The sequence below is a fragment of the Mustela nigripes genome, chromosome 6 (genome assembly GCF_022355385.1).
Source record: "Mustela nigripes isolate SB6536 chromosome 6, MUSNIG.SB6536, whole genome shotgun sequence".
Lineage (NCBI taxonomy): Eukaryota > Metazoa > Chordata > Mammalia > Carnivora > Mustelidae > Mustela > Mustela nigripes.
In genome coordinates, this window is record NC_081562.1 from 112451524 (window position 1) to 112475286 (window position 23763).

Sequence of the window (23763 nt, forward strand, 5' to 3'; positions counted from 1 at the left end):
CATCTCTTATTATAGTCTTTGGCTTAAAATCTAATTGATCTGATATAAGGATTGCCACTCCTGCTTTCTTCTGATGTCCATTAGCATGGTAAATTCTTTTCCACCCCCTCACTTTAAATCTGGAGGTGTCTTCGGGCTTAAAATGAGTTTCTTGGAGGCAACATATAGATGGGTTTTGTTTTTTTATCCATTCTGATACCCTATGTCTTTTGATTGGGGCATTTAGCCCATTAACTTTCAGGGTAACTATTGAGAGATATGAATTTAGTGCCATTGTATTGCCTGTAAGGTGACTGTTACTGTATGTCTCTGTTCCTTACTGATCTACCACTTGTAGGCTCTCTCTTTGCTTACAGGACCCCTTTCAATATTTCCTATAGAGCTGGTTTGGTGTTTGCAAATTCTTTCAGTTTTTGTTTGTCCTGGAAGCTTTTAATCTCTCCTTCTATTTTCAATGATAGCCTGACTGGATATAGTATTCTTGGCTGCATGTTTTTCTCGTTTAGTGCTCTGAAGATATCATGCCAGCTCTTTCTGGCCTGCCAGGTCTCTGTGGATAAATCAGCTGCCAATCTAATATTTTTACCATTGTATGTTACAGACTTCTTTTCCCAGGCTGCTTTCAGGATTTTCTCTTTGTCACTAAAACTTGTAAATTTTACTATTAGGTGACGGGGTGTGGGCCTATTCTTATTGATTTTGAGGGGTGTTCTCTGAACCTCCTGAATTTTGATGCTCGTTCCCTTTGCCATATTGGGGAAATTCTCCCCAATATTTCTCTCCAGTATACCTTCTGCTCCCCTCTCTCTTTCTTCTTCTTCTGGAATCCCAATTATTCTAATGTTGTTTCGTCTTATGGTGTCACTTATCTCTCGAATTCTCCCCTTGTGGTCCAGTAGCTGTTTGTCCCTCTTTTGCTCAGCTTCTTTATTCTCTGTCATTTGGTCTTCTATATCACTAATTCTTTCTTCTGCCTCATTTATCCTAGCAGTGAGAGCCTCCATTTTTGATTGCACCTCATTAATAGCTTTTTTTATTTCAACTTGGTTAGATTTTAGTTCTTTTATTTCTCCAGAAAGGGCTTTTATATCTCCCAAGAGGGTTTCTCTAATATCTTCCATGCCTTTTTCGAGCCCGGCTAGGACCTTGAGAATTGTCATTCTGAACTCTAGATCTGACATATTACCAATGTCTGTATTGATTAGGTCCCTAGCCTTCAGTACTGCCTCTTGTTCTTTTTTTTGTGGTGAATTTTTCTGCCTTGTCATTTTGTCCAGATAAGAGTATATGAAGGAGCAAGTAAAATACTAAAAGGGTGGCAACAACCCCAGGAAAATATGCTTTAACCAAATCAGAAGAGATCCCAAATCGTGAGGGGGGAGAAAGGGATAAAAAGAGGTTCAAAAAGAAAGAAAGAAAAAATGGAAAAAAAAAAGAAAAGAAAAGAATTAAAAAAAGAAAACAAATAAAGAAAAATATAAAAAAGAAAAAATATATATATTAGATAAACTAGTTTAAAAACGTTAAAAAAGAAAAGGGTAAAAGTTAAAAATAAATTTAGCAGAAGAAGAGAAAAAAGATGAAAAAGAAAAAAATTAAATTAACTGCAAGACTAAAAAAAAATCACAGGGAAAAAGCCATGAGTTCCGTGCTTTGCCTTCTTCTCCTCTGGAATTCTGCTGCTCTCCTTGGTATTGAACCGCACTCCTTGGTAGGTGAACTTGGTCTTGGCTGGATTTCTTGTTGATCTTCTGGGGGAGGGGCCTGGTGTAGTGATTCTCAAGTGTCTTTGCCCCAGGCAGAATTGCACCATCTGTACCAGGGGCCAGGCTGAGTAATCCGCTCTGGTTAGCTTTCAGAAGCTTTTGTTCCCTGAGCGCTTTCCATAGAGTTCCGGAGGACGGGAATACAAATGGCGGCCTCCTGGTCTCCGGCCCGGAGGAGCCGAGAGCCCGGGGCCCCACTCCACAGTGCGCCCTCAGAGAAAAGCGCCCAGTTACTCCCGTCTGCCTGACCTCCTGCCGCGCTCCGAGCTCACCGAGCCTGCGACTGGTTCAAGGTAACCCCGAGCTATGAGCTTACTGTCGGCTCTGTCTCTGTAGCCGGCTTTCCCGTTCCAGTACCCGCAAGCTCTGCGACACTCAGACACCCCCGATCCTTCTGTGACCCTGCGGGACCTGAGGCCACGCTGACCCCGCGTGGGCTTCGCCCCGGTTTAGCCTCTGGAGCGATGTCCCTCAGTGGAACAGACTTTTGAAAGTCCTGATTTTGTGCTCCGTTGCTCCGCCGCTTTGGGGAGCCGGCCCCTCCCCCTGGGGTCTATCTTCCCGTCACTTTGGATTCACGTCTCCGCCGGTCCTGCCTTTGAGAAAGTGGTTGTTTTTCTGTTTCCAGAATTGCTGTTCTTCTTCTCTTCGATCTGCCGATGGATTTGCAGGTGTTTGCAATCTTTAGATAAGCTATCTAGCTGATCTCCTGCTAGCTGAAGTAGTCTCAGCCTCCTACTTCTCCGCCATCTTGACTCCCCCCCCCCACCATACCATCTTGATTGCTGGAGCTTTTATAGTAAGTTTTAACATTCATTAATGTCGGTCCACCTGCCTGTGTTACTCTCCTGCTTCTGGTGCGTCATGATGCTCTATGTCCACCTGTCTCTCCAATTTGGGGATCTTCCATTTGTCCAGTGACTTCAATTTTCTGGTGGATCTAAGAGATGCAGAATTTTAGTTTACCTTTTTGCTTGTTACGAGGATGGGAGTAATGACTTCCAAGTTTGCAACCTGTGAGACTGGAGACCAGAAGTCCAGCTTTTTCTATATTATTAAAATTTGGCCTCCCTCCGTAAACAGTTGTGAATTCATTAGACAATGTAGTTTCTTAACTTTTTGCATCTTCTCCTTATCTCTTTACTGCCTGAAGTAGGCCTAGGGAGTTTCCCTCGCTGCCTTCCTCATATACACTGATCTTTCCAGGGGAGCAACTTTTAAAGATGGAGTTCAGTAAACTGACTAAAAAAAAAACCACAAAAAACAGCCCAATGAGACATTATAAAAAATAAGAGAGAATCAATCTCAGCCTATGTAAAGAATTTGATTCCAATAATTATGTGCTATGTTTTAAAGACACAAGATTATGTCATAGTCCTACATATACAAACTAACATGTGAGAACAAACATGGCGTCCTCTAATTTTAAAAGGTGGAGTCATTGTAGGAAGTACTGGGGGCTGCATAGCTTGTTGGTTAGGTCCCAGCTAAAGAGCATGGCTTTAGAAAACTCAGTGGTTATGACAGACAAATGTGTTTATGAGAGGAAGCAGGAGATGAGGTACTGGCACTGGACAGTACACCTGGGTCTTGAATGACTTTCCATCTCAAAGTTCTTTCATTGTCCCTGACTGTCCCAAGTTTTAACAAAGTGATCTGACATAAAAATCTGGTTCCTTACGATGATATGATTAAGTCTGTATTCTTTAATATTATAGAAATTACAGAGCACCAGTGTGACTCAGTCAGTTAAGCCTCTGCCTTCGGCTCAGGTCATGATCCCAGGGTCCTGGGATGGAGCTCTCCTTCCAGCTCCATGCTCAGTGGGGAGTCTCCTTCTCCAGCTCCCTCTGCCCCTCCCCCTTGCTCCTGCCCTCTCTCTCTCTCTCAAATAAATAAATAAAAAATCTTTAAAAAATAAATACTATAGAAAGTAATGTATATTTTTTGTAAAAGGTGTTCCTAAAAGTTAACATATTCTTAAAAATCATAGAAAATAAATGTACATTTTTTGTAAAAGCTGTTCCTAAAAATTAACACTTATTGGAAGCAGTATGCTAGTTAGCATGCACACATTTTCAAATGGTGCTTCAAAATTTAGGAGAACCAAAGTTATTAAATGTATTAGCCATAGAAATATTGCCTTTATCAAAAATATTTAATGGCTTAGGAATAGTTTGTGTTTTGTATTTGCAGGTGTGCCTGATTTAGTGTTTGAAATGTTTAAAGGGATCAAGTATATCAAGTTAATATTTTTTGGACCTAAGAAAATTAGATAAATGTGGAATTAATGGGCATGGTAATAAATCCACAGGGCATCATGGAGTCACTTGGGTTAGGCCCCAAGGCAGTAAATCAAGACTTACTACCCTACCTAACCGCAGTTTCAACCCCTCAGGAATGTGATCTCTAACTGGTCAACGTGGGAACTGCCCGGTCACTAGACCCTTCCATTCCTGTTAGGAGGGCGACCTTGCCTAAAACAATTGGTTCTTTGTTAATGATTCCCTTTTTCTCTGTGCCCTCTCTTCATTGAAAAACTCTCGCTTTTCTGCAGCTTGCTGGAGCTCCTTTCTGTTTGCTAGAGGGGACGCTGCCTGATTTATGAGTAGTTTAATTAAGCCAGTTAAATCTCTAAAATGCACTTAGCTACACTTTTGTTCTTAGCAAGCACAACGTGACCAGTGAATGAGTGGTTCCCTTGACTTCCCGCCAAACTACCCTAGCAAGTTACTGCTATTACCTACATTCACATGACGGTCTAGCCCCTCCTGCCCACTCTGGTTCTTTGATAAAACGCTGTGGGGAGTTGCCCTTCTTCTGCAGGGTCGAAATATCAAAAGAGGCATTTGCCACCATTTCCCAACAGACGTGCGCTCAACGCCTTCCTCAGCCTTCTGTCCACCCGAGTCCTACGCATCCTCTGGGGTGGGTTCCCCTCCCATATCTGGGTTGCTGGGGCCATGGGATGTGCCTCATTCCCTCTGCTCTGTGCACCGCTGCATGGAGCCCACGGGCTGCTTGTCGTCCTTTCAGTGTGCCTCTGTCTGGACCAAATGCCATTCCTCACCCTGTCCCTGAAAGGGCCCGGGGGACACTGACTATTGAGTACCTGCCAGCTGCTGCTTCCTGGAGGCTGAAAACTCCCCACCCCAGGAACATCCGGGTCACTGTGCCATCTTACGTACCTTCTTCTGCACCCCAAGCCCAAACTCTGGGCAAACCAGTTTGGGGCTCTAATTAGTTAGAAAGAAACAAAACAGACAAGACACAGGCTGGAGTTGCTAAGAGTCTTTAGGGAAAACGGTTCTTTAATATTTACCAAAAGTGACAAAGGCTTAGTGCCCTCCCTCCTGACCTCTGGATTTCGCTCTGAGTGTGCACTAAACAGCATGGACTGACCCTGAGCTGATGTGTCTGCTTACCGACAGCTGAGATGTTCCCAAACTGCTCGCAACACACACACAGGGTGAAGGTCGGAGTCCAAGGCCCCAGTGTTGATATTCATTAGGCGAGGACGGTTATGGGGCCAGCTGCACCAAACGGGAGCGAACATCGTGTGTTACTGGCTCAATGACTCTCTCTCTCTCTCGAATAAATCAATGAAGTTTCCAAAAAAAAGTAAAGATTTCACTATGTGGCTCATTGTGAAGTCTATCTTTCTTCCTTTCACACACATGACTTTATAAGAAATGTGGCTTTTAAAAAGTAATAATGAAATTATTCAACTCCTATTCCCTGCCAAGAACAGAATACAGAGAACATGCAGAGTCAAATATTCAATCATATTCCTCACCTGAGTGACATCTGTCAGCAGAGCAATGGCAGAGAGCCTGTCCCTTTTTATTTCAAATACTCAGCGGAAGAAGAGGCTGATTCTGCTTTCTTTTGAATAGGACAAGTCCAGCCACTTGCTTGGCACTAATACCTACTTTAGGGTGATAAGTGTTACTGATAGCAACTTTACTTCCCATTTTTAAAATTCATTCATTACTTATCCACTGCCCACCATTGGCAACATATCAGAAATGGAAAGAATGTCACATAAGAGTCAGGTCCCTTGTCGAAACGGCTTACTGTAGAGTAAGGAGATCTTTATACAGAGTAGTGACCCAGAATAAAATGTGATAGAAAAATGATGGCCTATTATTGAAATATCTACTTTTTTATAGCAGTTACCAATTGATCACCATTCTCTCTTTCTCTTTGCGTTATTTCCTTATTGTTGTCTTCATTCTCTTCTATATTAATAAAATATTAGCAAGAATATTTACCAACTTCTGAGTGTCACAATGTGCTATTAAGCTAAGTCCTTTCCAGATGTTTTTGCATTTATTACTAAACGGGAGGCTGTTTTAGGATTGCCTTATAAATAATGAGTATTTGTGAGCTATCTGCAAGAATTAGCATAGAATAGTACTGGGTAGAATTTCCAAAAGAACAGGATAGGTAGAATTTCTTATTACAGCTTTAATGAAGATAGAGAAGTAAGTTCAGTGTCCTGGACCACAAGCCCCCGAAAGAGAACCCATGTAACTTTGGAGGATGGGGCCCAGGCTGAACATCCCCCTAGTCATCCGGCAACCAGTCAGAATCCTCGAGCTCCCAGGGCCCCTGGAGAAACTGGCGGATCTGTACCGGCATTTGCTTGACGAGTCTGGGTTCATGGAACTGGTGTGGATTCCAACTTTCCCCAGCTATATACAATCAGGCTGAACGGGTGAATTGTGAAGAGACCTGAGCATCTCCTAGTCCCCTAGGAGAGGGCTGAGACAGGGGCGTGAGACAAGGAGGAGAGGGGAAGGAGGAATGCAGGAAAGAAAGGAGATAACAGGGGGCCTCTGAGTCATGAATGAGTAATGCAGGGTTGCCACAAAAAAATCATTGCTTTCAGTTTCTCCTCACTCACTCCCTAGGTGAGAACTTTCAGTGTACAGAGACGGCAAATGTTTGTCCAGCAAAGGGTAGGGTGACACGGTTTAAAAAATAAATAAAATTATGTGGCTAGTAGTACTTCTCCCTACGAAGGGCCCTGTTCCATTTAATGGGTTCTGGGCAAACAAAAGTTTGCAGTTGAACTTGGCAAAGATGCATGGTAAGGAGAGTGCAGGCCAAAGGCCAGGTACACACTGCTTTGGAAAATGGGAAGCTGTGTGTGCAGAAGGGTAAGAAAGAGAGGTCAGGCGTAGAGAGGATGTGAGGCCCTGCTATTGCCCTGCGGGGAATTGGGAGAGAAAAAAACAGAGAAACTTTACGAAATGTTAGGTATGGTGTTTGATGACATCCAGAACCCATGGAATTTTAAGTAAAATCCACTTCACTCACTGTTGCGTCATGCAGGGGGTTCCATAGGAAAAACAAAAGGCATCCCAAATGCAACCTCAAGATAAGTGAAGGAGAAATCCAAGGCTTTTGAGGGGACCACTGCATCTTCTGCATACTTATTTAGCTTAATATCACCCAATACCATTGTGTACTGAGTTTTCACAACGTACTGACACCGAGGCTTCACTACAGAGAAGAAGATTAAGAGTCTCTGGTGGGGTTGGAGTCTCAGCTTTAGATAAAAGAAAAGCAGAGCAATTGTCTTGGCTGTAGGCAGACTTGCCTTGTATGGTTGATACAAGGACAGATACATGAACGAGCCAGGAGGCAGAAATGTAGAAAGAATGTATGACATCTGATAAATTTTAACTTAGGGTAGCCCTTTAGCCTAATCTGAATATGTAATCTCCTATGGGAGCCCAAGGATGGAAAGGGAAGGGACTCACAGGCTGCTCCTGTGCGTCATCAGAACTTGACGGATGGAGGTGCAGGGGAAACCACAGGGTAAGAGAAGGGACCGGTGTGGATCACGTCAGCGTGAGGGCTTCACAGACGCCATAGTTAAAGCAGTCATCATGGGGGTAGTGATCAGTTGGTCTCAGTACAAGGAGAGACTCTCTTGAGTTGAGAACATCAAGAAAAGTGAGAAGCTTGCATCATCTGTGTGAACAAGGATGATGTCAACACATCCTGGGAAGGAATTATAAACTAAGAGAACAAAGGGAGTGTTGCCAAGAAGTAGGTAAGATAATGGGGTCAAAATGATGCCAACCTTAAAAGAGAAAGTTTATTATTATTATTATTATTATTATTATTATTAATGTGGCTTTCCACTTGATATTGGGGCAAAATTCTAGAGCTTCAGAACTTGGAACCTGATGGTATAATTATTTTATTGGAAGGATTAGGAAATTAGGGTTTAGTTGCCTCAAATTAAGCACAGAGGTAATGCAGTAGACTGAATAGTGGCCTCAAAAATGTCCATGCCCCAATCCCTGCAGTCCGTGAATATGCCACCGCGTGTGGCAAAAGGAACTTTTAAAATGTGATTAAGGATCATGGGATGAGGGGATTTTCCTCGAATATTTGGGGAGGCCGAATGTCAGTGGGACAGGGCAGGGTTGCCGTCAGACGTGGGTACAGAAGCATAAATAGGAGATTCAAAGATGCTATGAGGCTGGCATTGCAGAATGGAGGAAGAGCCCACGAGAAAAGGGAAGATAGTGTCTTTGAGAAGCTGGACAAGAAAAGAAATGGATTTTCCCCTACAACCTCAAGAAGGAATGAAGCCATACCAGCACTTTGATTTTAGCCCATTGAACCCAGTTTTGAACTTCTGAACTCCAGAAGTGTGAGACAATACATCTATGTCATTTCAAGTCCAGAGTTTGTGGTGATTTGTTATAGCAGCAACAGGAAACTGATACAGACATGATTCTAGCAGATCTGCTCCTCTCCTGGGTCGTCAATGTTCACTGTTTACTAGATTGCTCTTATGAGCATCAGGCGCCCTGCTCAGTGGGGAGTCTGCTTCTCCCTCTCCCTCTGCCCCTCCTCCTATCAGTGCTCTTTCAGACTAATTAATAAAATCTTTAAAAAAAAAAAAAAAAAAGAACAATACTGCTCTTGACCTTGAATAAGGTCAGTTGCCAAATCCAGTGGTCCATTTTCAGTCCTTGTCTTATCTACACTGTTAGTAGTATCTGACTCTTCTTAAAACTCTTCCTTCTTTGCTTCCAGAACAGAAAAATCTCCTCCCCCCCCACCCCGACCACCTCACTGGCCCTTCCTTCTCAGCCTGCTTTCCCATCTCCTCCACTTTTTCCTTACACATCTCTTCATGGGATCCCTCCTCGTGCTTCTCTTTACACTCACTCACGTGATCTAGTCTCTGACCAGCTCCTTCCAAGGCTTTAAGCAGCAAACGTATTTTGATGAATCCCAAATATATATTTTTGGTTTAGATCTCTCCCTTAATTGTAGACTTGTATGTTCAACTCTCTGCATGGTTTCTTCACTTGGATATCTAATAGGCATCTCAAACACACATGTCTAAAATTGAGCTTGTCTTCTTCCCACAAAAATCTGCCGCTCCTACATCATCTTCCTTTGAGAAGAAAGCAACTCCTTCTGCCCAGTTCCTTAACTGAAAATGTCTGGAGTCAGCTTTGACTCTTCTGTCCCTTCACCATATGTCCAATATGTTAGACAGCCTTGTTGACTCTACCCATAAAATATATCCATATTCTAACAACTTCTGACCACATTTACTGTTCGTGTTATGGTCTAAGCCAACATTATTTCTTAATTTTTTAACTTTTAAAAAGATTTTATTTATTTATTTATCAGAGTGAGAGCACAAGCAGGGGGCGTAGAGGCAGAGGGTGAAGCTTGTCCCCTGCTAAGCAAGGAGACCAATGCAGGACTCGATCCCAGGACTCTGGGATCATCACCTGAGCTGAAGGCAGACACTTAACCAACCAAGCCACCCAGGCTTCCCTCTTATCTTAATTTTTCCATGGAGCCCTGAAACAGGATCTTCTTCCTCCTTGACATTCCAGCCCATTTACTGTCACTTAAATATTGCAGGAATACTCTTTCTTATTGGCCTTAGCACTTTTGGGTTCATGTCCAGGCATCCTCTCTCACATTCCCACAGAGCTCACTCTCTTGCCTTAATTTTTGCTCTAGAGTCCCCTCTTCAGCCCAGTCTTTTCTGACCATACTGTAGTGGCACGAAACACTCCCCTCTCTCCACCACTACAATTCTCCTTCCCTGCTTCATTCTTCTTCAAATCCCTGTCAAGAACCGTCAAGGATGGATTTGCAAGCTAACAAATTCGCTTGCCCTGGTTTCATGGATGTTGGTTGAATAAGTACAGCTTATCACTCCCAGTGAAAGCTATAAGCTAAAGTAACAGCATCTTCTCCAGCTTTGTTGAGACACGGTTCACATATAACATTGTATAAGCATAAGGTTTACCATATGAGGATTTGATAGATGTATATATTGCAAAAAATCTTTACCACAGTAAGGTTTGTTGTGCTGAGCCCCCATTTCCACAAGGTGAAGTGAAGGGGACCAGGTGATACGTAAACACACAGTGGATAGAATTATGGGAGAAAAAATCTTGAGTCTAGGGAACCTGGATCAGGGACAGTAGGCACTAACCATCCCTGCCCTTTCTCTGGAGGGAAATATTTTTTTAGTATTATTAGGCAGTGAGCAGCCTTCCATTTCTCTGGTGGGGTTCACGATCTCTATACTCCAAGACCATTTGCTGTACGAACTTCTTGAAAAAAATACTGTGGAATGAGGGGCAGTCAGTGCCTCTGTTTCTGAGGAGTACAGAAACGTGAGAGACTGCAGAATTATCTCCCACTTACCCATCTCTAACAACCAAATACGCCTTATTTCACTCAAGTAATTCTTCCTCCACTAGACTATAAACTCAAGACATTTCTCACTTTAATTTCATTCTCATCCATCTTATTTATGGATAAAACAATAAATAAAGGATGTTCAATAAGGTGTGCTGCATGAGTAAACAGATGAAAGGCAAAAATACACAAGAACTTATCATGACGCCAAAACACAGGCAGACGATTGAGAAATTAAATAAATTACTGAAATGTATCACCTTACCACAAGCCAAATACAATAGTGGAACTTTGAAAATAATATTTTAATATCTTAGAAAAAGACTTAGGCTAACTAAAAAAAATTATACAGTATGTATATTGAGGATTACTTCAATTTTGTAAATAAACACATACATGTATAGGAAAATCATGAAGGAAAATGCATCAAAAGTTAAATTCCTTTTTTTACTTTTTTAAAAGTTAAGTGTTTTTAAATGGGATAATTATAGGTTATCTGTATTCTCTATCCTTTGTCTTTATTTCCCCAATTTTCTGTAATTTTTATGGATCATTTTAGTTATCCGGAAAAAATGCTTATTTTGAAGTCTTTATTATTTCATTTAAAAGAAAGAAAGAAAGACAGACCGACAGAGAAGCAGCCTGAAGCCACAGGCACTGCTTTTAATCACCTCCACCATGAACAGAAGTCCTCTCTGAGCCCTGGAAGTGAGAAATTCTGGTAGAGTCAATGGTGATCGGTCATGGTCAGTATTCTTCGGAAAATGGGTTATGAGGATAATCGACAGCACTGAAAGAGATGGAGGGACATGAACTTGTCAATTCTGCCTCCCAAGCTCCCAGGGGGTTTCTCTGGGTAGGCAGGAACGCCGGGCTAAAATCTCCCAAGTCTGCAGCCACATTTGCCCCCATCCCTCCCACCTTGTCCCCCAGCGCTCACGTGCACTGAAGCTCCCGAGCCCCGAGCAGAGCTCACCTGCGCACCCAGTGCCCGCGCACCTGCAGTACAAACTCCAAAGTGACGCAGATCCTGTTCTAGGTTGCATTTTACAAGAGAGATAAGTATTAGGGCTCAACTATTGTGGTCACTTCATCCCCAGGTGGAACCGGCCCCTAGATGGTGAGAACAGTCACAGGGAGGATTTTGCTGCCTTTTGAAATTTTTTGTATGCATGCATTCAGCAAACATATAAGGAGCTCCTTCGACAGCTCAGGGCCCCTCTATTAAGGAACTCCCAGTATACTGAGGAGATCCTCAGGGTCCTGGGATCGATGTACACCTAAATTATCATACCTACAAAACGTGATTACTGTCCTCTTAATTTATAGCTTAAGAGAATACTTGTTCAGTAACCAGTATTATGATATTTCTTTCAAAACTAAATTCTTATTCTGTAACTAAAATCTTTTCCCCCTTATCTTTAAACTGCCTTGTGAACTCCCTCATTAGACACAGAAGGCACAGCTCCCACAGTCCACTCTACTTCTGGGGGGCCTGTGAAAATGGTTTGTCTTTCCTTCTTTTCAAAATCAGGAGAAGAAAGGATTCTGCTAATAATGACTGCATCATAATGAGTCCATCCTGGATTCTATTTATTTTTATCCTAACACAATTGTAAACTGTGATGTTAGTACTGTTGGAGGAGCATGGCATTCTTCACCCCATGTGGAGCCCAGTGCAGGCCTTGAACTCACAACCCTGAGATCAAGACTGAGTTGAGATCAAGAATGGGCTTAGCTGACTGGGCCACCCAGGTGCTCCACTTCTTATTTTTTTTTAATTAGTGTTTAAGATGATGACAAACCAGTATGCTCAGGTTGTGGCCTCTACATGCCCTCTCCTACTAAAAGTAACCAAGATTTCTTAGAAAGCTGGATGATTCCTGGTCCGAACCAAAACTACAAATGCATCCTAGAACATCTACAGTCCTGAGAGTAAAGAAGATGGGGAAGATGAAGAGAAGGAGGATGCTTCTGCTGACCAAAATGGTGACCCTTTGCTCATGGGTAAGAACAGCAACTGCACTGGGTGGGAAAACATCCAATCTGTTAGCACCCATGGATTACTGATGACATGTGTGTGATTATGGCTTTAGACCTAACCTCCAGTTTACAGGAAGCACAAAAGACAGAGCAACATGTCAAATTGTAACACAGGGATCCGTCAGTAAAACCAATTCCGTAGAAAAATTTAAATGAAAAAAGTCTTAGTTTATTTCACAAATAAATTGAGAGAGAGAGAAGGAGGAGGAGGAAGACAATGGGAAGGAAGGAAGGGCAGGAGGACATATTTTAACACATTTTTAATTATTTTCTGCAAATAGATTCCTCGACGATGAAGAGTATAAGTATGTGAATGGTTTCTTGCCTCATTTTCAAGCTCTTTCACAAAAGGGCTATAAAACTTCACAATATCATAGTGTTTGAAAATTGGCAGCATATGGAATTTTTAAAAATTCAATTAGCCAACATATAGTACCTTATTAGTTTCAGATGTAGTGTTCAGTAATTCACCAGTTGCATATAACACCCAGTGCTCATCACATCACATGCCCTCCTTAATGCCCATCACCCGGTACCCCATCTCCCTACTGACCTCCCCTCCAGCAACCTCCTCATGTTTAGAGTCTCTCATGGTTTGTCTTCCTTTCGGATTTCTTCCCAGCCTTCCCTCCCTTCTGCTATGATCCCCTGCACTATTTCTTATGTTCCACATATGAGTAAAACCATATGATAATTGTCTTTCTCTGATTGACTTACTTCACTCAGCATAATACCCTCTAATTCTATTCACATTAATGTAAATGGTAGGTATTCAACCTTCCTGATGGCTGAGTAGTATTCCATTTTATATATATACCACATCTTCTTTATCCATTCATCTGTCAAAGGACATCTCAGCTCCTTCCACAGTTTAGATATTGTGGACATTGCTGCTATGAACATTGGGGTGCATGTGCCTCTTCAGATCACTATACCTGTATCTTTTGGGTAAATATGAAGTAGTGCAATTGCTGGGTCGTAGGGTAGTTCTATTTTTAACTTTTTGAGGAACCACCATACTGTTCTCCAGAGTAGCTGTACTCTGGGAATGTTGCGTTCCCATCAACAATATAAGTAGGTTCCCCTTTCTCTGCATCCTTGCCAACATTTGTTGTTTCCTGTCTTGTTAATTTTAGCCATTCTGACAGGTGTAGGTGGTATTTCATTATGGTTTTGTTTGTATTTCCCTATTGGCAAGTGGTGTTGAGCATTTTTCATGTGACCATTGGCCATTGCAATGTCTTCTTTGGAGAAATGTTTGTTCATGTCTTCTGCCCATTTCTTGACTGGATTATTTGGTTTTTGGGTGTTGGACATTATTTTAAAATGTCTTTTACTTATGACTAATTCCTCTCCTCACTCTCCACTTCTTTGCTTCTCCTCTCAGGTCCTCTCTCACTGCTTTGCCACTGCTCCTGTGGCTTTCCCAAGCAGCCCACGTCATGAAGTCCAGTGGCTCTTTTCATCCGTGTTTGGAGTGGGAGCTCCTCACCAAGACCACCCCCACCCCTGTGCCCCATGACACACTCAAACATTTTCAACCCTCCACTTTGGCTTCTACCATGTTCTCTCTCCCTACTTGGCAACTCATATTCAGTCTCCTAACCAATGCATTTTTGCCTGATCCTTAAGTAACTGTTGACTTTTCTGTCCTCTCCAGTTCATCCTTCCCAGAATAAACTGGAAATTTGTCCCCAGAAATGCTAACCCATTTCTGTGAGTTTAATTACCACCCATAAAGCAAGGACTCCAAAATCTTCACCTCCAGCCCTGACTGACTTCCTGAACTCCAAATCAGCACTGCTGTTTGCCAAATTCAGCATCTCCCACTTTTGTGAATTTCACCTCAGTAAAGCTGACCAAAAAAAAAAAAAAAAAAATCAATCCATATACCAGTTGGATTACAAAGGAAATAATGGGTGATTTTCAGGGAGTTTGAGAGAGAATTAAAGGATAAATATACTGCATGATGCCCCTCATGGAGATGCAGTTGTTATTCTGTGAGCTTGCACTAACCCCATCCATGTGCACTTACCCAAAGTCTTCCAATGGGAAGCACCCACAGCTCTGCCTGAGGAGAGGCTCTCAGTAATCAGGTAAAGAAGGTGTGTTGAGATGTAGTGAAAAGAAGGGCCATCTGTACCCCAATGTTTATAGCAGCAATGGCCACAGTCGCCAAACTGTGGAAAGAACCAAGATGCCCTTCAACAGATGAATGGATAAGGAAGATGTGGTTCATATACACTATGGAGTATTATGCCTCCATCAGAAAGGATGAATACCCAACTTTTGTGTCAACATGGACGGGACTGGAAGAGATTATGCTGCGTGAAATAAGTCAAGCAGAGAAAGCCAATTATCATATGGTTTCACTTATTTGTGGAGCATAAGAAATAACACGGAGGACAAGGGGAGATGGAAAGGAGAAGGGAGTTGGGGGAAATTGGAAGGGGAGGTGAACCATGAAAGACTATGGACTCTGAAAAACAACCTGAAGGTTTTGAAGGGGTAGGGGGTGGGAGGTTGGGGGAACCAGGTGGTGGGTATTACGGAGGCACGGGTTGCACGGAGCACTAGGTGCGGTGCAGAAACAATAAATACTGTTAAGCTGAAAAGAAATAAAAAGTTAAAAAAAAAAAAGAAGGTGTGTTGAGGGGAGGAGTCAAGATGGTGGAGAAGTAGCAGGCTGAGAGGACATCAGGCAGCAGGAGATCAGCTAGATAGCCTATCAAAGCATTGCGAACACCTACAAATCCAACAGGATATCGAAGAGAAAAGGAGCAACAATTCTAGAAACAGAAAATCGACCACTTTCTGAAAGGTAGGACAGGTGGAGAAGTGAATCTAAAGCGATGGGAAGATAGACCACGGTGGGAGGGGCCGGCTCCCGGCAAGCGATGGAGCAACGGAGCACAAAATCAGGACTTTTAAAAGTCTGCTCCACTGAGGGACATCGCTCCAGAGGCTAAACTGGGGTGAAGCCCACGCAGTGACAGTGTGGCCTCAGGTCCCGTAGGGTCACAGAAGGATCAGGGGTGTCTGGGTGTCACGGAGCTCGCAGGTATTAGAGCAGGGAAGCGGGCTACAGAGACAGAGCCGAGGGGTGAGCTCTCTCCTCGGGGCTACCTTGAACTGTAATCCGTGGCACAGGCCACTGCTCTGTGAGTGGGGTCCCCACAAGATCTGAGGAGACCCCCCTGAAGACCATATGTGTGTGTGTATATATATATATATATATGCATATATATATATATATATATGACTGGTGACTAGAACAGGGTCATCCACTTAATTTGGGGAGTATTTTGGTCTCTTAGAAGAAACTACCTCCCAAAATCTTAAAGAATGAAAAACATATATAAGGATAAACACAATGGAGGGATGGAATATGACTATATAAAGATGAAAAAAAAATTTTTTAATTTCTAAAAAAGGATTTGAAAAAGATTGTACAGATATATTTTCTTGAGGAAGGATTTTGCTCAGCACAACTCTTAACTTGTTCACACGCATATTCACACAGAAGTCATTTCCAGTCTGCTCTCCGCCGTGGCTCTAGGTCTTTGCCTCTGTGCAGCCATGCACACTGGGGGATGGGAGAGATGAGGGTTTCCCCAGCTCCGGCCCTCAATTATCCAAGTATCTGCAGGGGATTCAGCCCTTCCCTGCGCCGTTTCCAGAGTACTTCTACAACTGTCATTTATGCTTTTCCTGTACCTTCTCTGGTCCCTGTGCCAAATGCAAACATACTAAACCATCAGCCCTAAAAACTCAAGTGTACCCAGAGATCCTTGGACAGTCACCCATTTCCTGTCTCCTGGAAAAGTGGACACCAGCTTCAGAATCATTATAAAGCAACTGCAAAAACAAAACAAAGCCAAAAAACCAGAATGATTTAAAAAAGAATGGCCCTCATTTTAGGAGCTTCTTTCCAAAAAGCTGGTATTGAAAGAGAGAACCTGTGTGGCTCCTGTAAAGTTTTTCCCGGCGAGATAAACACAACACCAGGCGAGGTGGGTGCAAGGCAAGGTTTATTAAAGGCTCTCTCCGGTGAAGTTTCAGGGCTCAGGAGAAGGGGAGCCAGGAAAGTTGCACCGGGAGGAGGTGGGAACCCTCAGGCAAGGTTCTGTGACTCTGGAAAGCAGAGTGGGGCAAGTTGCGCCCAAGGCAGGGAGGAGGGGGCTTTTAAGGGGTCTCGAGGGGAGCTCAGGGGTCTTTTGGCAAGTTTCCCTTATTCGGATATCTTGCCTGCTCGTCAGGGTCCCATTGGTCCACTGGACCCCAGGGCGGGGGTCTCAGATTCCTGCTTGGGCCTTTGTTCTCCTGTCCAAGCTCAGGTCTTGTGGTGGGAACTTTCGCCATCTTAAGTAGCCCTTTCTGCCAGCCCAACAGCTCCGAATGAGCACCGACAGGCTAGTTTTGTGTTTTCAGCAGTTCTAACATGCCATCAAAAGTCTCTGGTCACTGTGAGTCAGCAGAATTTTTTGAAAGGGGGTAGGGTGGTATTTCTGAGAGCAGCAAAGCAGAAATTCCTGAAACCAAATATAGAGGCAGGTTAAAGTCTCAACTCCTCTTGGATTTCCTACAGAATGCAATGCCCTGTACTAATGAGATATGCCATGCATTGCCTTTAGCCTTCTATAGGAAGGAGAGCTTTCTCAACTCTCCAAATGGTTCCAGGAGCCAACACTGACATTGCTCACTCAGATGAGGGTAGGAAAGAGAACAAAGGGGTACAACATTTCCATGTCCCTGGGCATTACTGGATAGTCCCCAGTGAGGACTCTGGAAGAGGAAGGTAGCTCTGTATCATTTATTATGTACACTGAAGGTAGAAATAATGGGCCTGTGGTTACACCATATGGCAATCTTCCTTTACCTTCTTTGGGACATGGACTGTCAAGATTCTCCTCAGTGATATTCAGGGAAAAATTAAAAGCAAAATCTCCTGCCAACACAGAAAACTCCTCTCCATGCATGCAGAAAAGAGAGCAAATGGTTTTATTATTGGACTTATTGGATTATTGGATGAGTATTATTATTGGATTTTATTACTGGATAAACCAGAACGCAGTGAACTTCACAGGTAACCTGCTAATGAGATTACAAAAATAGAAAGAAATCTCATCCTTTTATATAAACAAGCAGATATATCTTCAAGATAAATGATAGCTTGTCCTCAGGTAAGAGGGTTAATACCACCATTTGCAATGCATTATTGTATAGTTCAGTTCTAAATTTGTATAGTAACTGGGACAACCATATGGGCTAGTTCATTGACTTTTTCTAAAGGAAAAATGAACGCTCTATGACAACAGGCAATTATAGCTTGGAGCAAGGTCCCCAGAGAGACAGAAACCTGTCTGCTCTGATATTTTCATTTCAAAGAGATGGGGTCCCAGCCCTTTAAGAGTAATGTTAACAAAATTGACAAAACTTTAAGTAAACTAACCAATAAAAAAGAGAACCTACTTAAGTAAAATTATAAATGAAAAAGATACCACAGAAATACAGAGGATCGTAAGAGACCATTATGAACAACTCCACATCAACACACTGGACAATCTGGGAGAAACAGATAAATTCCTGGAAAAGTGCAAGCTCCTGAGGCCGAGTCATGAAGGAATAGAAAACCTGATCAGATGAATAATGAGGATAAAAATCAAACCAGTAATCAAAAACCTCCTGATGAAAGCTTAGGAACAGATGGCTTCATAGGCAACTCCATCAAACATGTAAAGACGAATTTACACCAGTTCTTCTCAAACTCTTCCCCAAAACTGAAAAGGACAGAACACCCCCAAACTCATTTTATGAGGCCAGCATGACCCTGATACTAAAGCCACATAAGGGCACAATAAGGAAAGAAAACTATAGGTCAGTGTCTCTGATGAACATGGACACAAAAATTCACAAGGATATATTAGCAAACCAAATTCACAACTCATTAAAGGGATACTCTATGATCAAGAGAGAGTCATCCCTGAGAGGCAAGATAGGTTTGATATACATAAACTAATAAATGTGATACATCACATTAGTAGATGAGAGATAAAAATCACATGGCCATGAAATTCAGCATCCATTCATGATAAAAATTCTCAACGAATTAGGTATAGGGGGAACATATCTCAACATAAAAGGGCCATATATGACAAGCCCACAGCTCACATCATACTCAATGGTGAAAAGTCAAAATCTTTTCCTCTGCGATCAGGAAAAAGACAGGGTACTACTCTCACCACCCCTATTCAAAACAGTCCTGGAAATCCTAACCAGAGCTATTGGGCAAGAAAAAAGAAATTAAAGGCATCTAAATCAGAAAAAAAGGAAGTAAAATTGTCTCTGTTTGCAAATGACATGATCTTACATATGAAAAATCATAAAGACTCCAAAAAACTGTTAGAAGTAATCAACAAATTCAGTACAGTTGAAGATACAAACATGAATGTGCAAAATCAATTGTATTTCTATGCATTAAAAATGAATTATCCCCAAAATTAATAAATGAAATAATCACATTTACAACAGCATCAAAAACAATCTTATATTTATGAAATAATTTACTCAAGGAGGTGAAAGATCTGTACTCAGATAACCACAAGACATTGATTTAAAAAAAAAATTGAATGAGATACAAATAAATGCAAACATAGCCTGTGTTCATGGATTGGAGGAATTACTATTGGTAAAATGTCCATAGCACTCAAAGTACAAATCTACCAAAGTAGATTCTAGGCAATCTCTATCAAGATTACAATGGTATTTCTTAGAGAAATAGAAAAAACAATTGTAAAATTTGTATGGACCCATGAGAACAAAAACAAACACTTCCCTCCCCACCACCAAAAAAAAAAAAAAAAAAACCCAAAGCAATCTCGAGGGAAAAGAACAAAGCTGAGACATTGCACTTCCTGATTTCAATTACCAAGTTATAAAAATCCAAAGAGTATGGTACTGGAATAAAAACAAACACATAGACCGATGGAAAGGAATCGAGAGCCCAGAAAGAAACCCACACATATACAGACAACTAAATTTGACAAGGGACCCAAGAATTCTCCATGGAGAAAATACAGTCTCTTCGATGAATTGTTCTGGGAAAACTGGATACCAGAAGCCAAAAAATATATATTTAAACTGGACCATTGTCTCACAATGCTCACAAAAATTAACTCAAAACGGATTAAAGACTTAAATGTAGGGCTTGAAACCATAAAACTCCTAGAAGAAAACATAAGGAAAAAGTTTTCTTGACCTTGGTCTTGGCAGTTGCTTTATGGATATGACATTTAGAGCACAAGCCACTAAATAAACAAACAAACAAACAAACAAACCAGTGGGACCACACTGGACTAAAAGCTTCCCTGCACGATAGAGGAAACCATTGACAAATTCGATACAGGGTTAATATCCATAATATAAAAAGAACTCATTTGTCCTCACATGTCATCCCTGTGCAGCACCAGAAAGCGAGCTCTGGTGTCTCCCTTCTCACGAGCCCACCAGCCAGAGTGGGGGACTTACAGAGCAGAGTGGGGACAGGTCTAGGATCCTACCTTCTTCAGCACAGTTCTCCTAAGAGCCTAAATCATGGAGTTTGTGCTGGTTTCTGGAGGATAAGCCACAGAATGAAGACACTCAGACTTCAGATGGGGGAGTTGACCATTTAATACCAAAATGCAAGCTGATTTCAGCACCCTTGAGCTCTCTTCTTTCCCAGGCCTTGTTACAATTCCACGAGATGAGAAAGGAGAGGAGGCCCCCAGTGTCCACGAAAGAGTAACCATGAGACATTCTCGTAAGGAGAGCAAGTCTCTTACCCCAAACCCAAGAGTAGGGTCTGCAAGACAGGTGCTTGTACTTCGGACCATTGTCGTTCCTGATTGTCCTGCCACAGGAAGCTAAGCTCAATCCTGGAGCGACAGGAATCGTGGTACCAATAGCTCTATTTGATATTTCCAGCAGCTTTATTGAGGTATAATTTACGCATCATGAAATTCATCCATTCTAAATGTATTTCCAAGGAGCTTCAGTAAATATAGAGTTTTGCAATCATCACCACTATCCTGTTTCTGAGCCCTTCCGTCACCCCGCCAATTCCCCCCGTGCCCGCTGGAAGGCAAGTCTGTCTCCCATACCCCAGCTCAACACAACCTCTAACTTCCCTCCTGCTTGCCGAGGTTGGCCTCTCCCACAAATATTATATAAATACGTAGCCTTTTATGTTGGGCTTCTTTCACTCACCAAAATATTTGTGAGATTTATTCATCGACATTGAGAAGTGTCCCATGATAACATGGACCACATTGTCTCTCCGTTCACCCGTTAACGGTGTTTGGATCGCTTCTACTTTGGGGCTGTTATAAATAACCATTCCACGATGCACACTTGCGTCCAACTCTGTCTCAAACATAAGTTTTCGTTTGTTTTGGGGAGATGCCTCCAACATATAAGGACAGAATTCCTCTATGATAAATTCATGTTTAACTTGTCAAGAAACTGCCAAACAATTTTCTGGGTGCCGTCCGTTCCTAGTCCCCAAGCTGGGGAAAGGAGCTTTCTTCTCTGCTTCATTTCCTGATTTGTTGTCTGTGCCCACGGGTGAGTCCTCAGGGCTGGGTCCCACACGGTCCGCTTCCTTTTAGCTGCTCCTGCTTTTCAGTGGCATAAGCAGGGCAGAACAGAAATGTGACGGGCTACCTTTCCCGGAACCAGAAGCTAGTGAGCCACACGGCCCGGGGGGTACATCCTGGCTCTGTCACCTTCTACCTGTGTGACCTGCTCTCGGCTCCCTGATTCATAAAGTAGGCATGTTCGAGGATGCATCAGTGCCTGCAAGATCCTTGAGATGGTTTTGTGTGGGAGACATTAGAAGGCTGTGTTTTTGCTATCTTCTGGATTTAAAAACAATGTGCTGTCCATGACACTGTCCTGCCTTTTCGCCGATGACAATTCCCAGAGCCATAGATACGCTTAGGACCGTGGTGGAGGTCCTGTGCTGCGGACTGTAGCTGGGAGTACAGACTTGGGCGCTAGCTTTGCGATTCACTGCCCGTGTCTCACGTGAGGCAGATTTCATACCCCTTGAGCACTCGTTCACCATCTGAGATTTCATCCTTACTGCTGAGCTCAGTGCAAGGCACGGACCAGGAGCCCGGAAGATGTTTGCTAGACAGATTAATACAGGGGTGTGTCACATTGCTCAGTCCTGATGACTAGACGTCTCCTGGTCATCTTCTAACCACAGAGCAGGAGTGTTTAGAAGAGCTAAATATTCAGCCATAATCAAAATGCTTTAAAAATAGTGGCGATGTTCGCTAACATGGACAGAATGTGTGTGTCGTGGCAGGGGTATTGTTGTAACTTTTTCTCTTCACCCTTGAAAACTCTCTGGGACATCGTCCACCTGGTGGAACTCGGGAATGAGTAACCGGAAGGTTGGTTAGAACTCAAGCTTAGAAAGCATTTTAGCAGAAGAACGGTACGTTTCATAAAGAAAGAACAAGACCAAGACAAGGGAGGGAGGGAAATCGAGGGGAACCTCTGGGGAACCAAGGGGAGGCAGACGCCAGTCAGAGGGGTTATGTGTTCACGCCCGGTCTCCAGGCTGATGAGGGTCTGGAAGTGTCTCTGGGGATTAACCTGCTGTCCTTCCTGGTGGGGCTGGGCTGGCAGAGAGCCACTCTTGTGCTCGCTTCTCAGCTCCAAACAATCCTTATGCCGAAGCGGTGTACTTCGGGGAGACGTCATCAGAGACCCTCCAGATGCGTTATCCGTGCTACAACACCGTGGTTGAGTGTTAACTGCAATCACCATCATCCCAAAGTATGTCATGTTCACGCCAGCTTCAAGAGCACCTTCAAGCCCGGATCGGCCTCCGGGGGCTGGACTTTCTCAGTTTTAGGGCTCGTTCAGAGTTGGGGAATGAAAAAATCTGAAAAAAATGTATCGCGCTGTTAAAAACAGAAACGAAAACCCACCACAGGTCCAAAACGGTGTCATGTAGATGGGTTCCCAGACTGGGCTTCATACAGAACCTATTAGCAGTCCCCCAACAAGGGGCTCCCTCGGGGACTTTTAACAGGTCCCTCGGGAACTTCTCTGTCTGAGGCCGTGGGTCCGCCACCCTAGGTCGTCTTTGTGGGGTGGAGTCATCCGCAGGCTAGGATGGCTTCTCCTTCTTCTCCTCCTGGAAAGGGCCTCACCCGGACCAATCCTTTTCTTTTGCCGGTCACTTTCTTTCCCCCAGCCTCCTTCTACAAAAACCTTCCATTATGTGCCAGTCTCTACGGACTGGCTGGGGCACTGCCCGATTTACGAATCCAGTAATAAAGCCGATTGGATGTTTGAATTTACTTGGTTGAATTTTGTTATTTAACAGTGTCACTGAGCATGTTATACGATGTGGGATCATTGAGCACAACAGTCATGCAAGAATTCTGGAGACGTTTTCAGTGCAAGAAGGTGTATTGAATAAAGCATGGGGACAGGACCTGTAAGTAGAAAGAGCTGCACTGGGGGGGGGGGGGTGCGTGGGGTGACTGATCCTGTAGGGTTTTCTGTCTTTTGAAGGCAAAGGTAACATTAGGGCTCCAGGAAATTAAGTCTATAGGTTCCAGGAGGTCTGACTATTAGTAAGGTTGTGTTTCTCTTGTCAGTCATTAAGACAGTGACAAACCACAGTGGAGTTTCATGCCCTACAGGACTGGGATCTTTATCAGCTGACCATTTGTTTTTCCCTGGCCTTTGTTCTTGTGCAGTCAGGAGCGCCTGAGCGCCCCCTTAAGCGCACCTTAGGGGGGTCCTTTGTGGGGTGTCAGCTCTGCTTTGCCCGTAGTTTGACTTCTGCTCCCTCGTCATTATATACGACTCTACCCATCTGGATGAGTCCCTGGCTGTCCAAAGCAGAGCCCTGATGAAGACTGAATTTGAGGTGTTTAGTCCCAAGAACCTGGACTGGGGTCACTTGCACCTAGCCTTAAATTCCTCTCCCAGACACACACGGGGGGACATCTCACTGCAGTGAGGAAAAGAACAAGGCCCACAGCATGAGGGACCCCACTCTCCCAGGATGCCCAGCATGAAGACTGAATTTGAGGTGTTTAGTCCCAAGAACCTGGACTGGGGTCACTTGCACCTAGCCTTAAATTCCTCTCCCAGACACACACGGGGGGACATCTCACTGCAGTGAGGAAAAGAACAAGGCCCACAGCATGAGGGACCCCACTCTCCCAGGATGCCCAGC

General features: G+C 43.2%; 1 protein-coding gene and 1 long non-coding RNA gene across 2 annotated transcripts in view; one reads left to right on the forward strand and one right to left on the reverse strand.

Annotated features, from left to right (window-relative positions):
• The window catches only part of LOC132020017 (prostaglandin F synthase 1-like), a 147081-nt gene that overhangs the window by 32853 nt on the left and 90465 nt on the right, over nucleotides 1-23763 (reverse strand). The window lies entirely within an intron of this gene.
• On the forward strand, nucleotides 1735-14833 carry LOC132020854 (uncharacterized). Its single transcript, XR_009405115.1, has 3 exons — nucleotides 1735-2059; nucleotides 12258-12479; nucleotides 13903-14833. It is a non-coding gene; the product is annotated as an uncharacterized LOC132020854 (long non-coding RNA).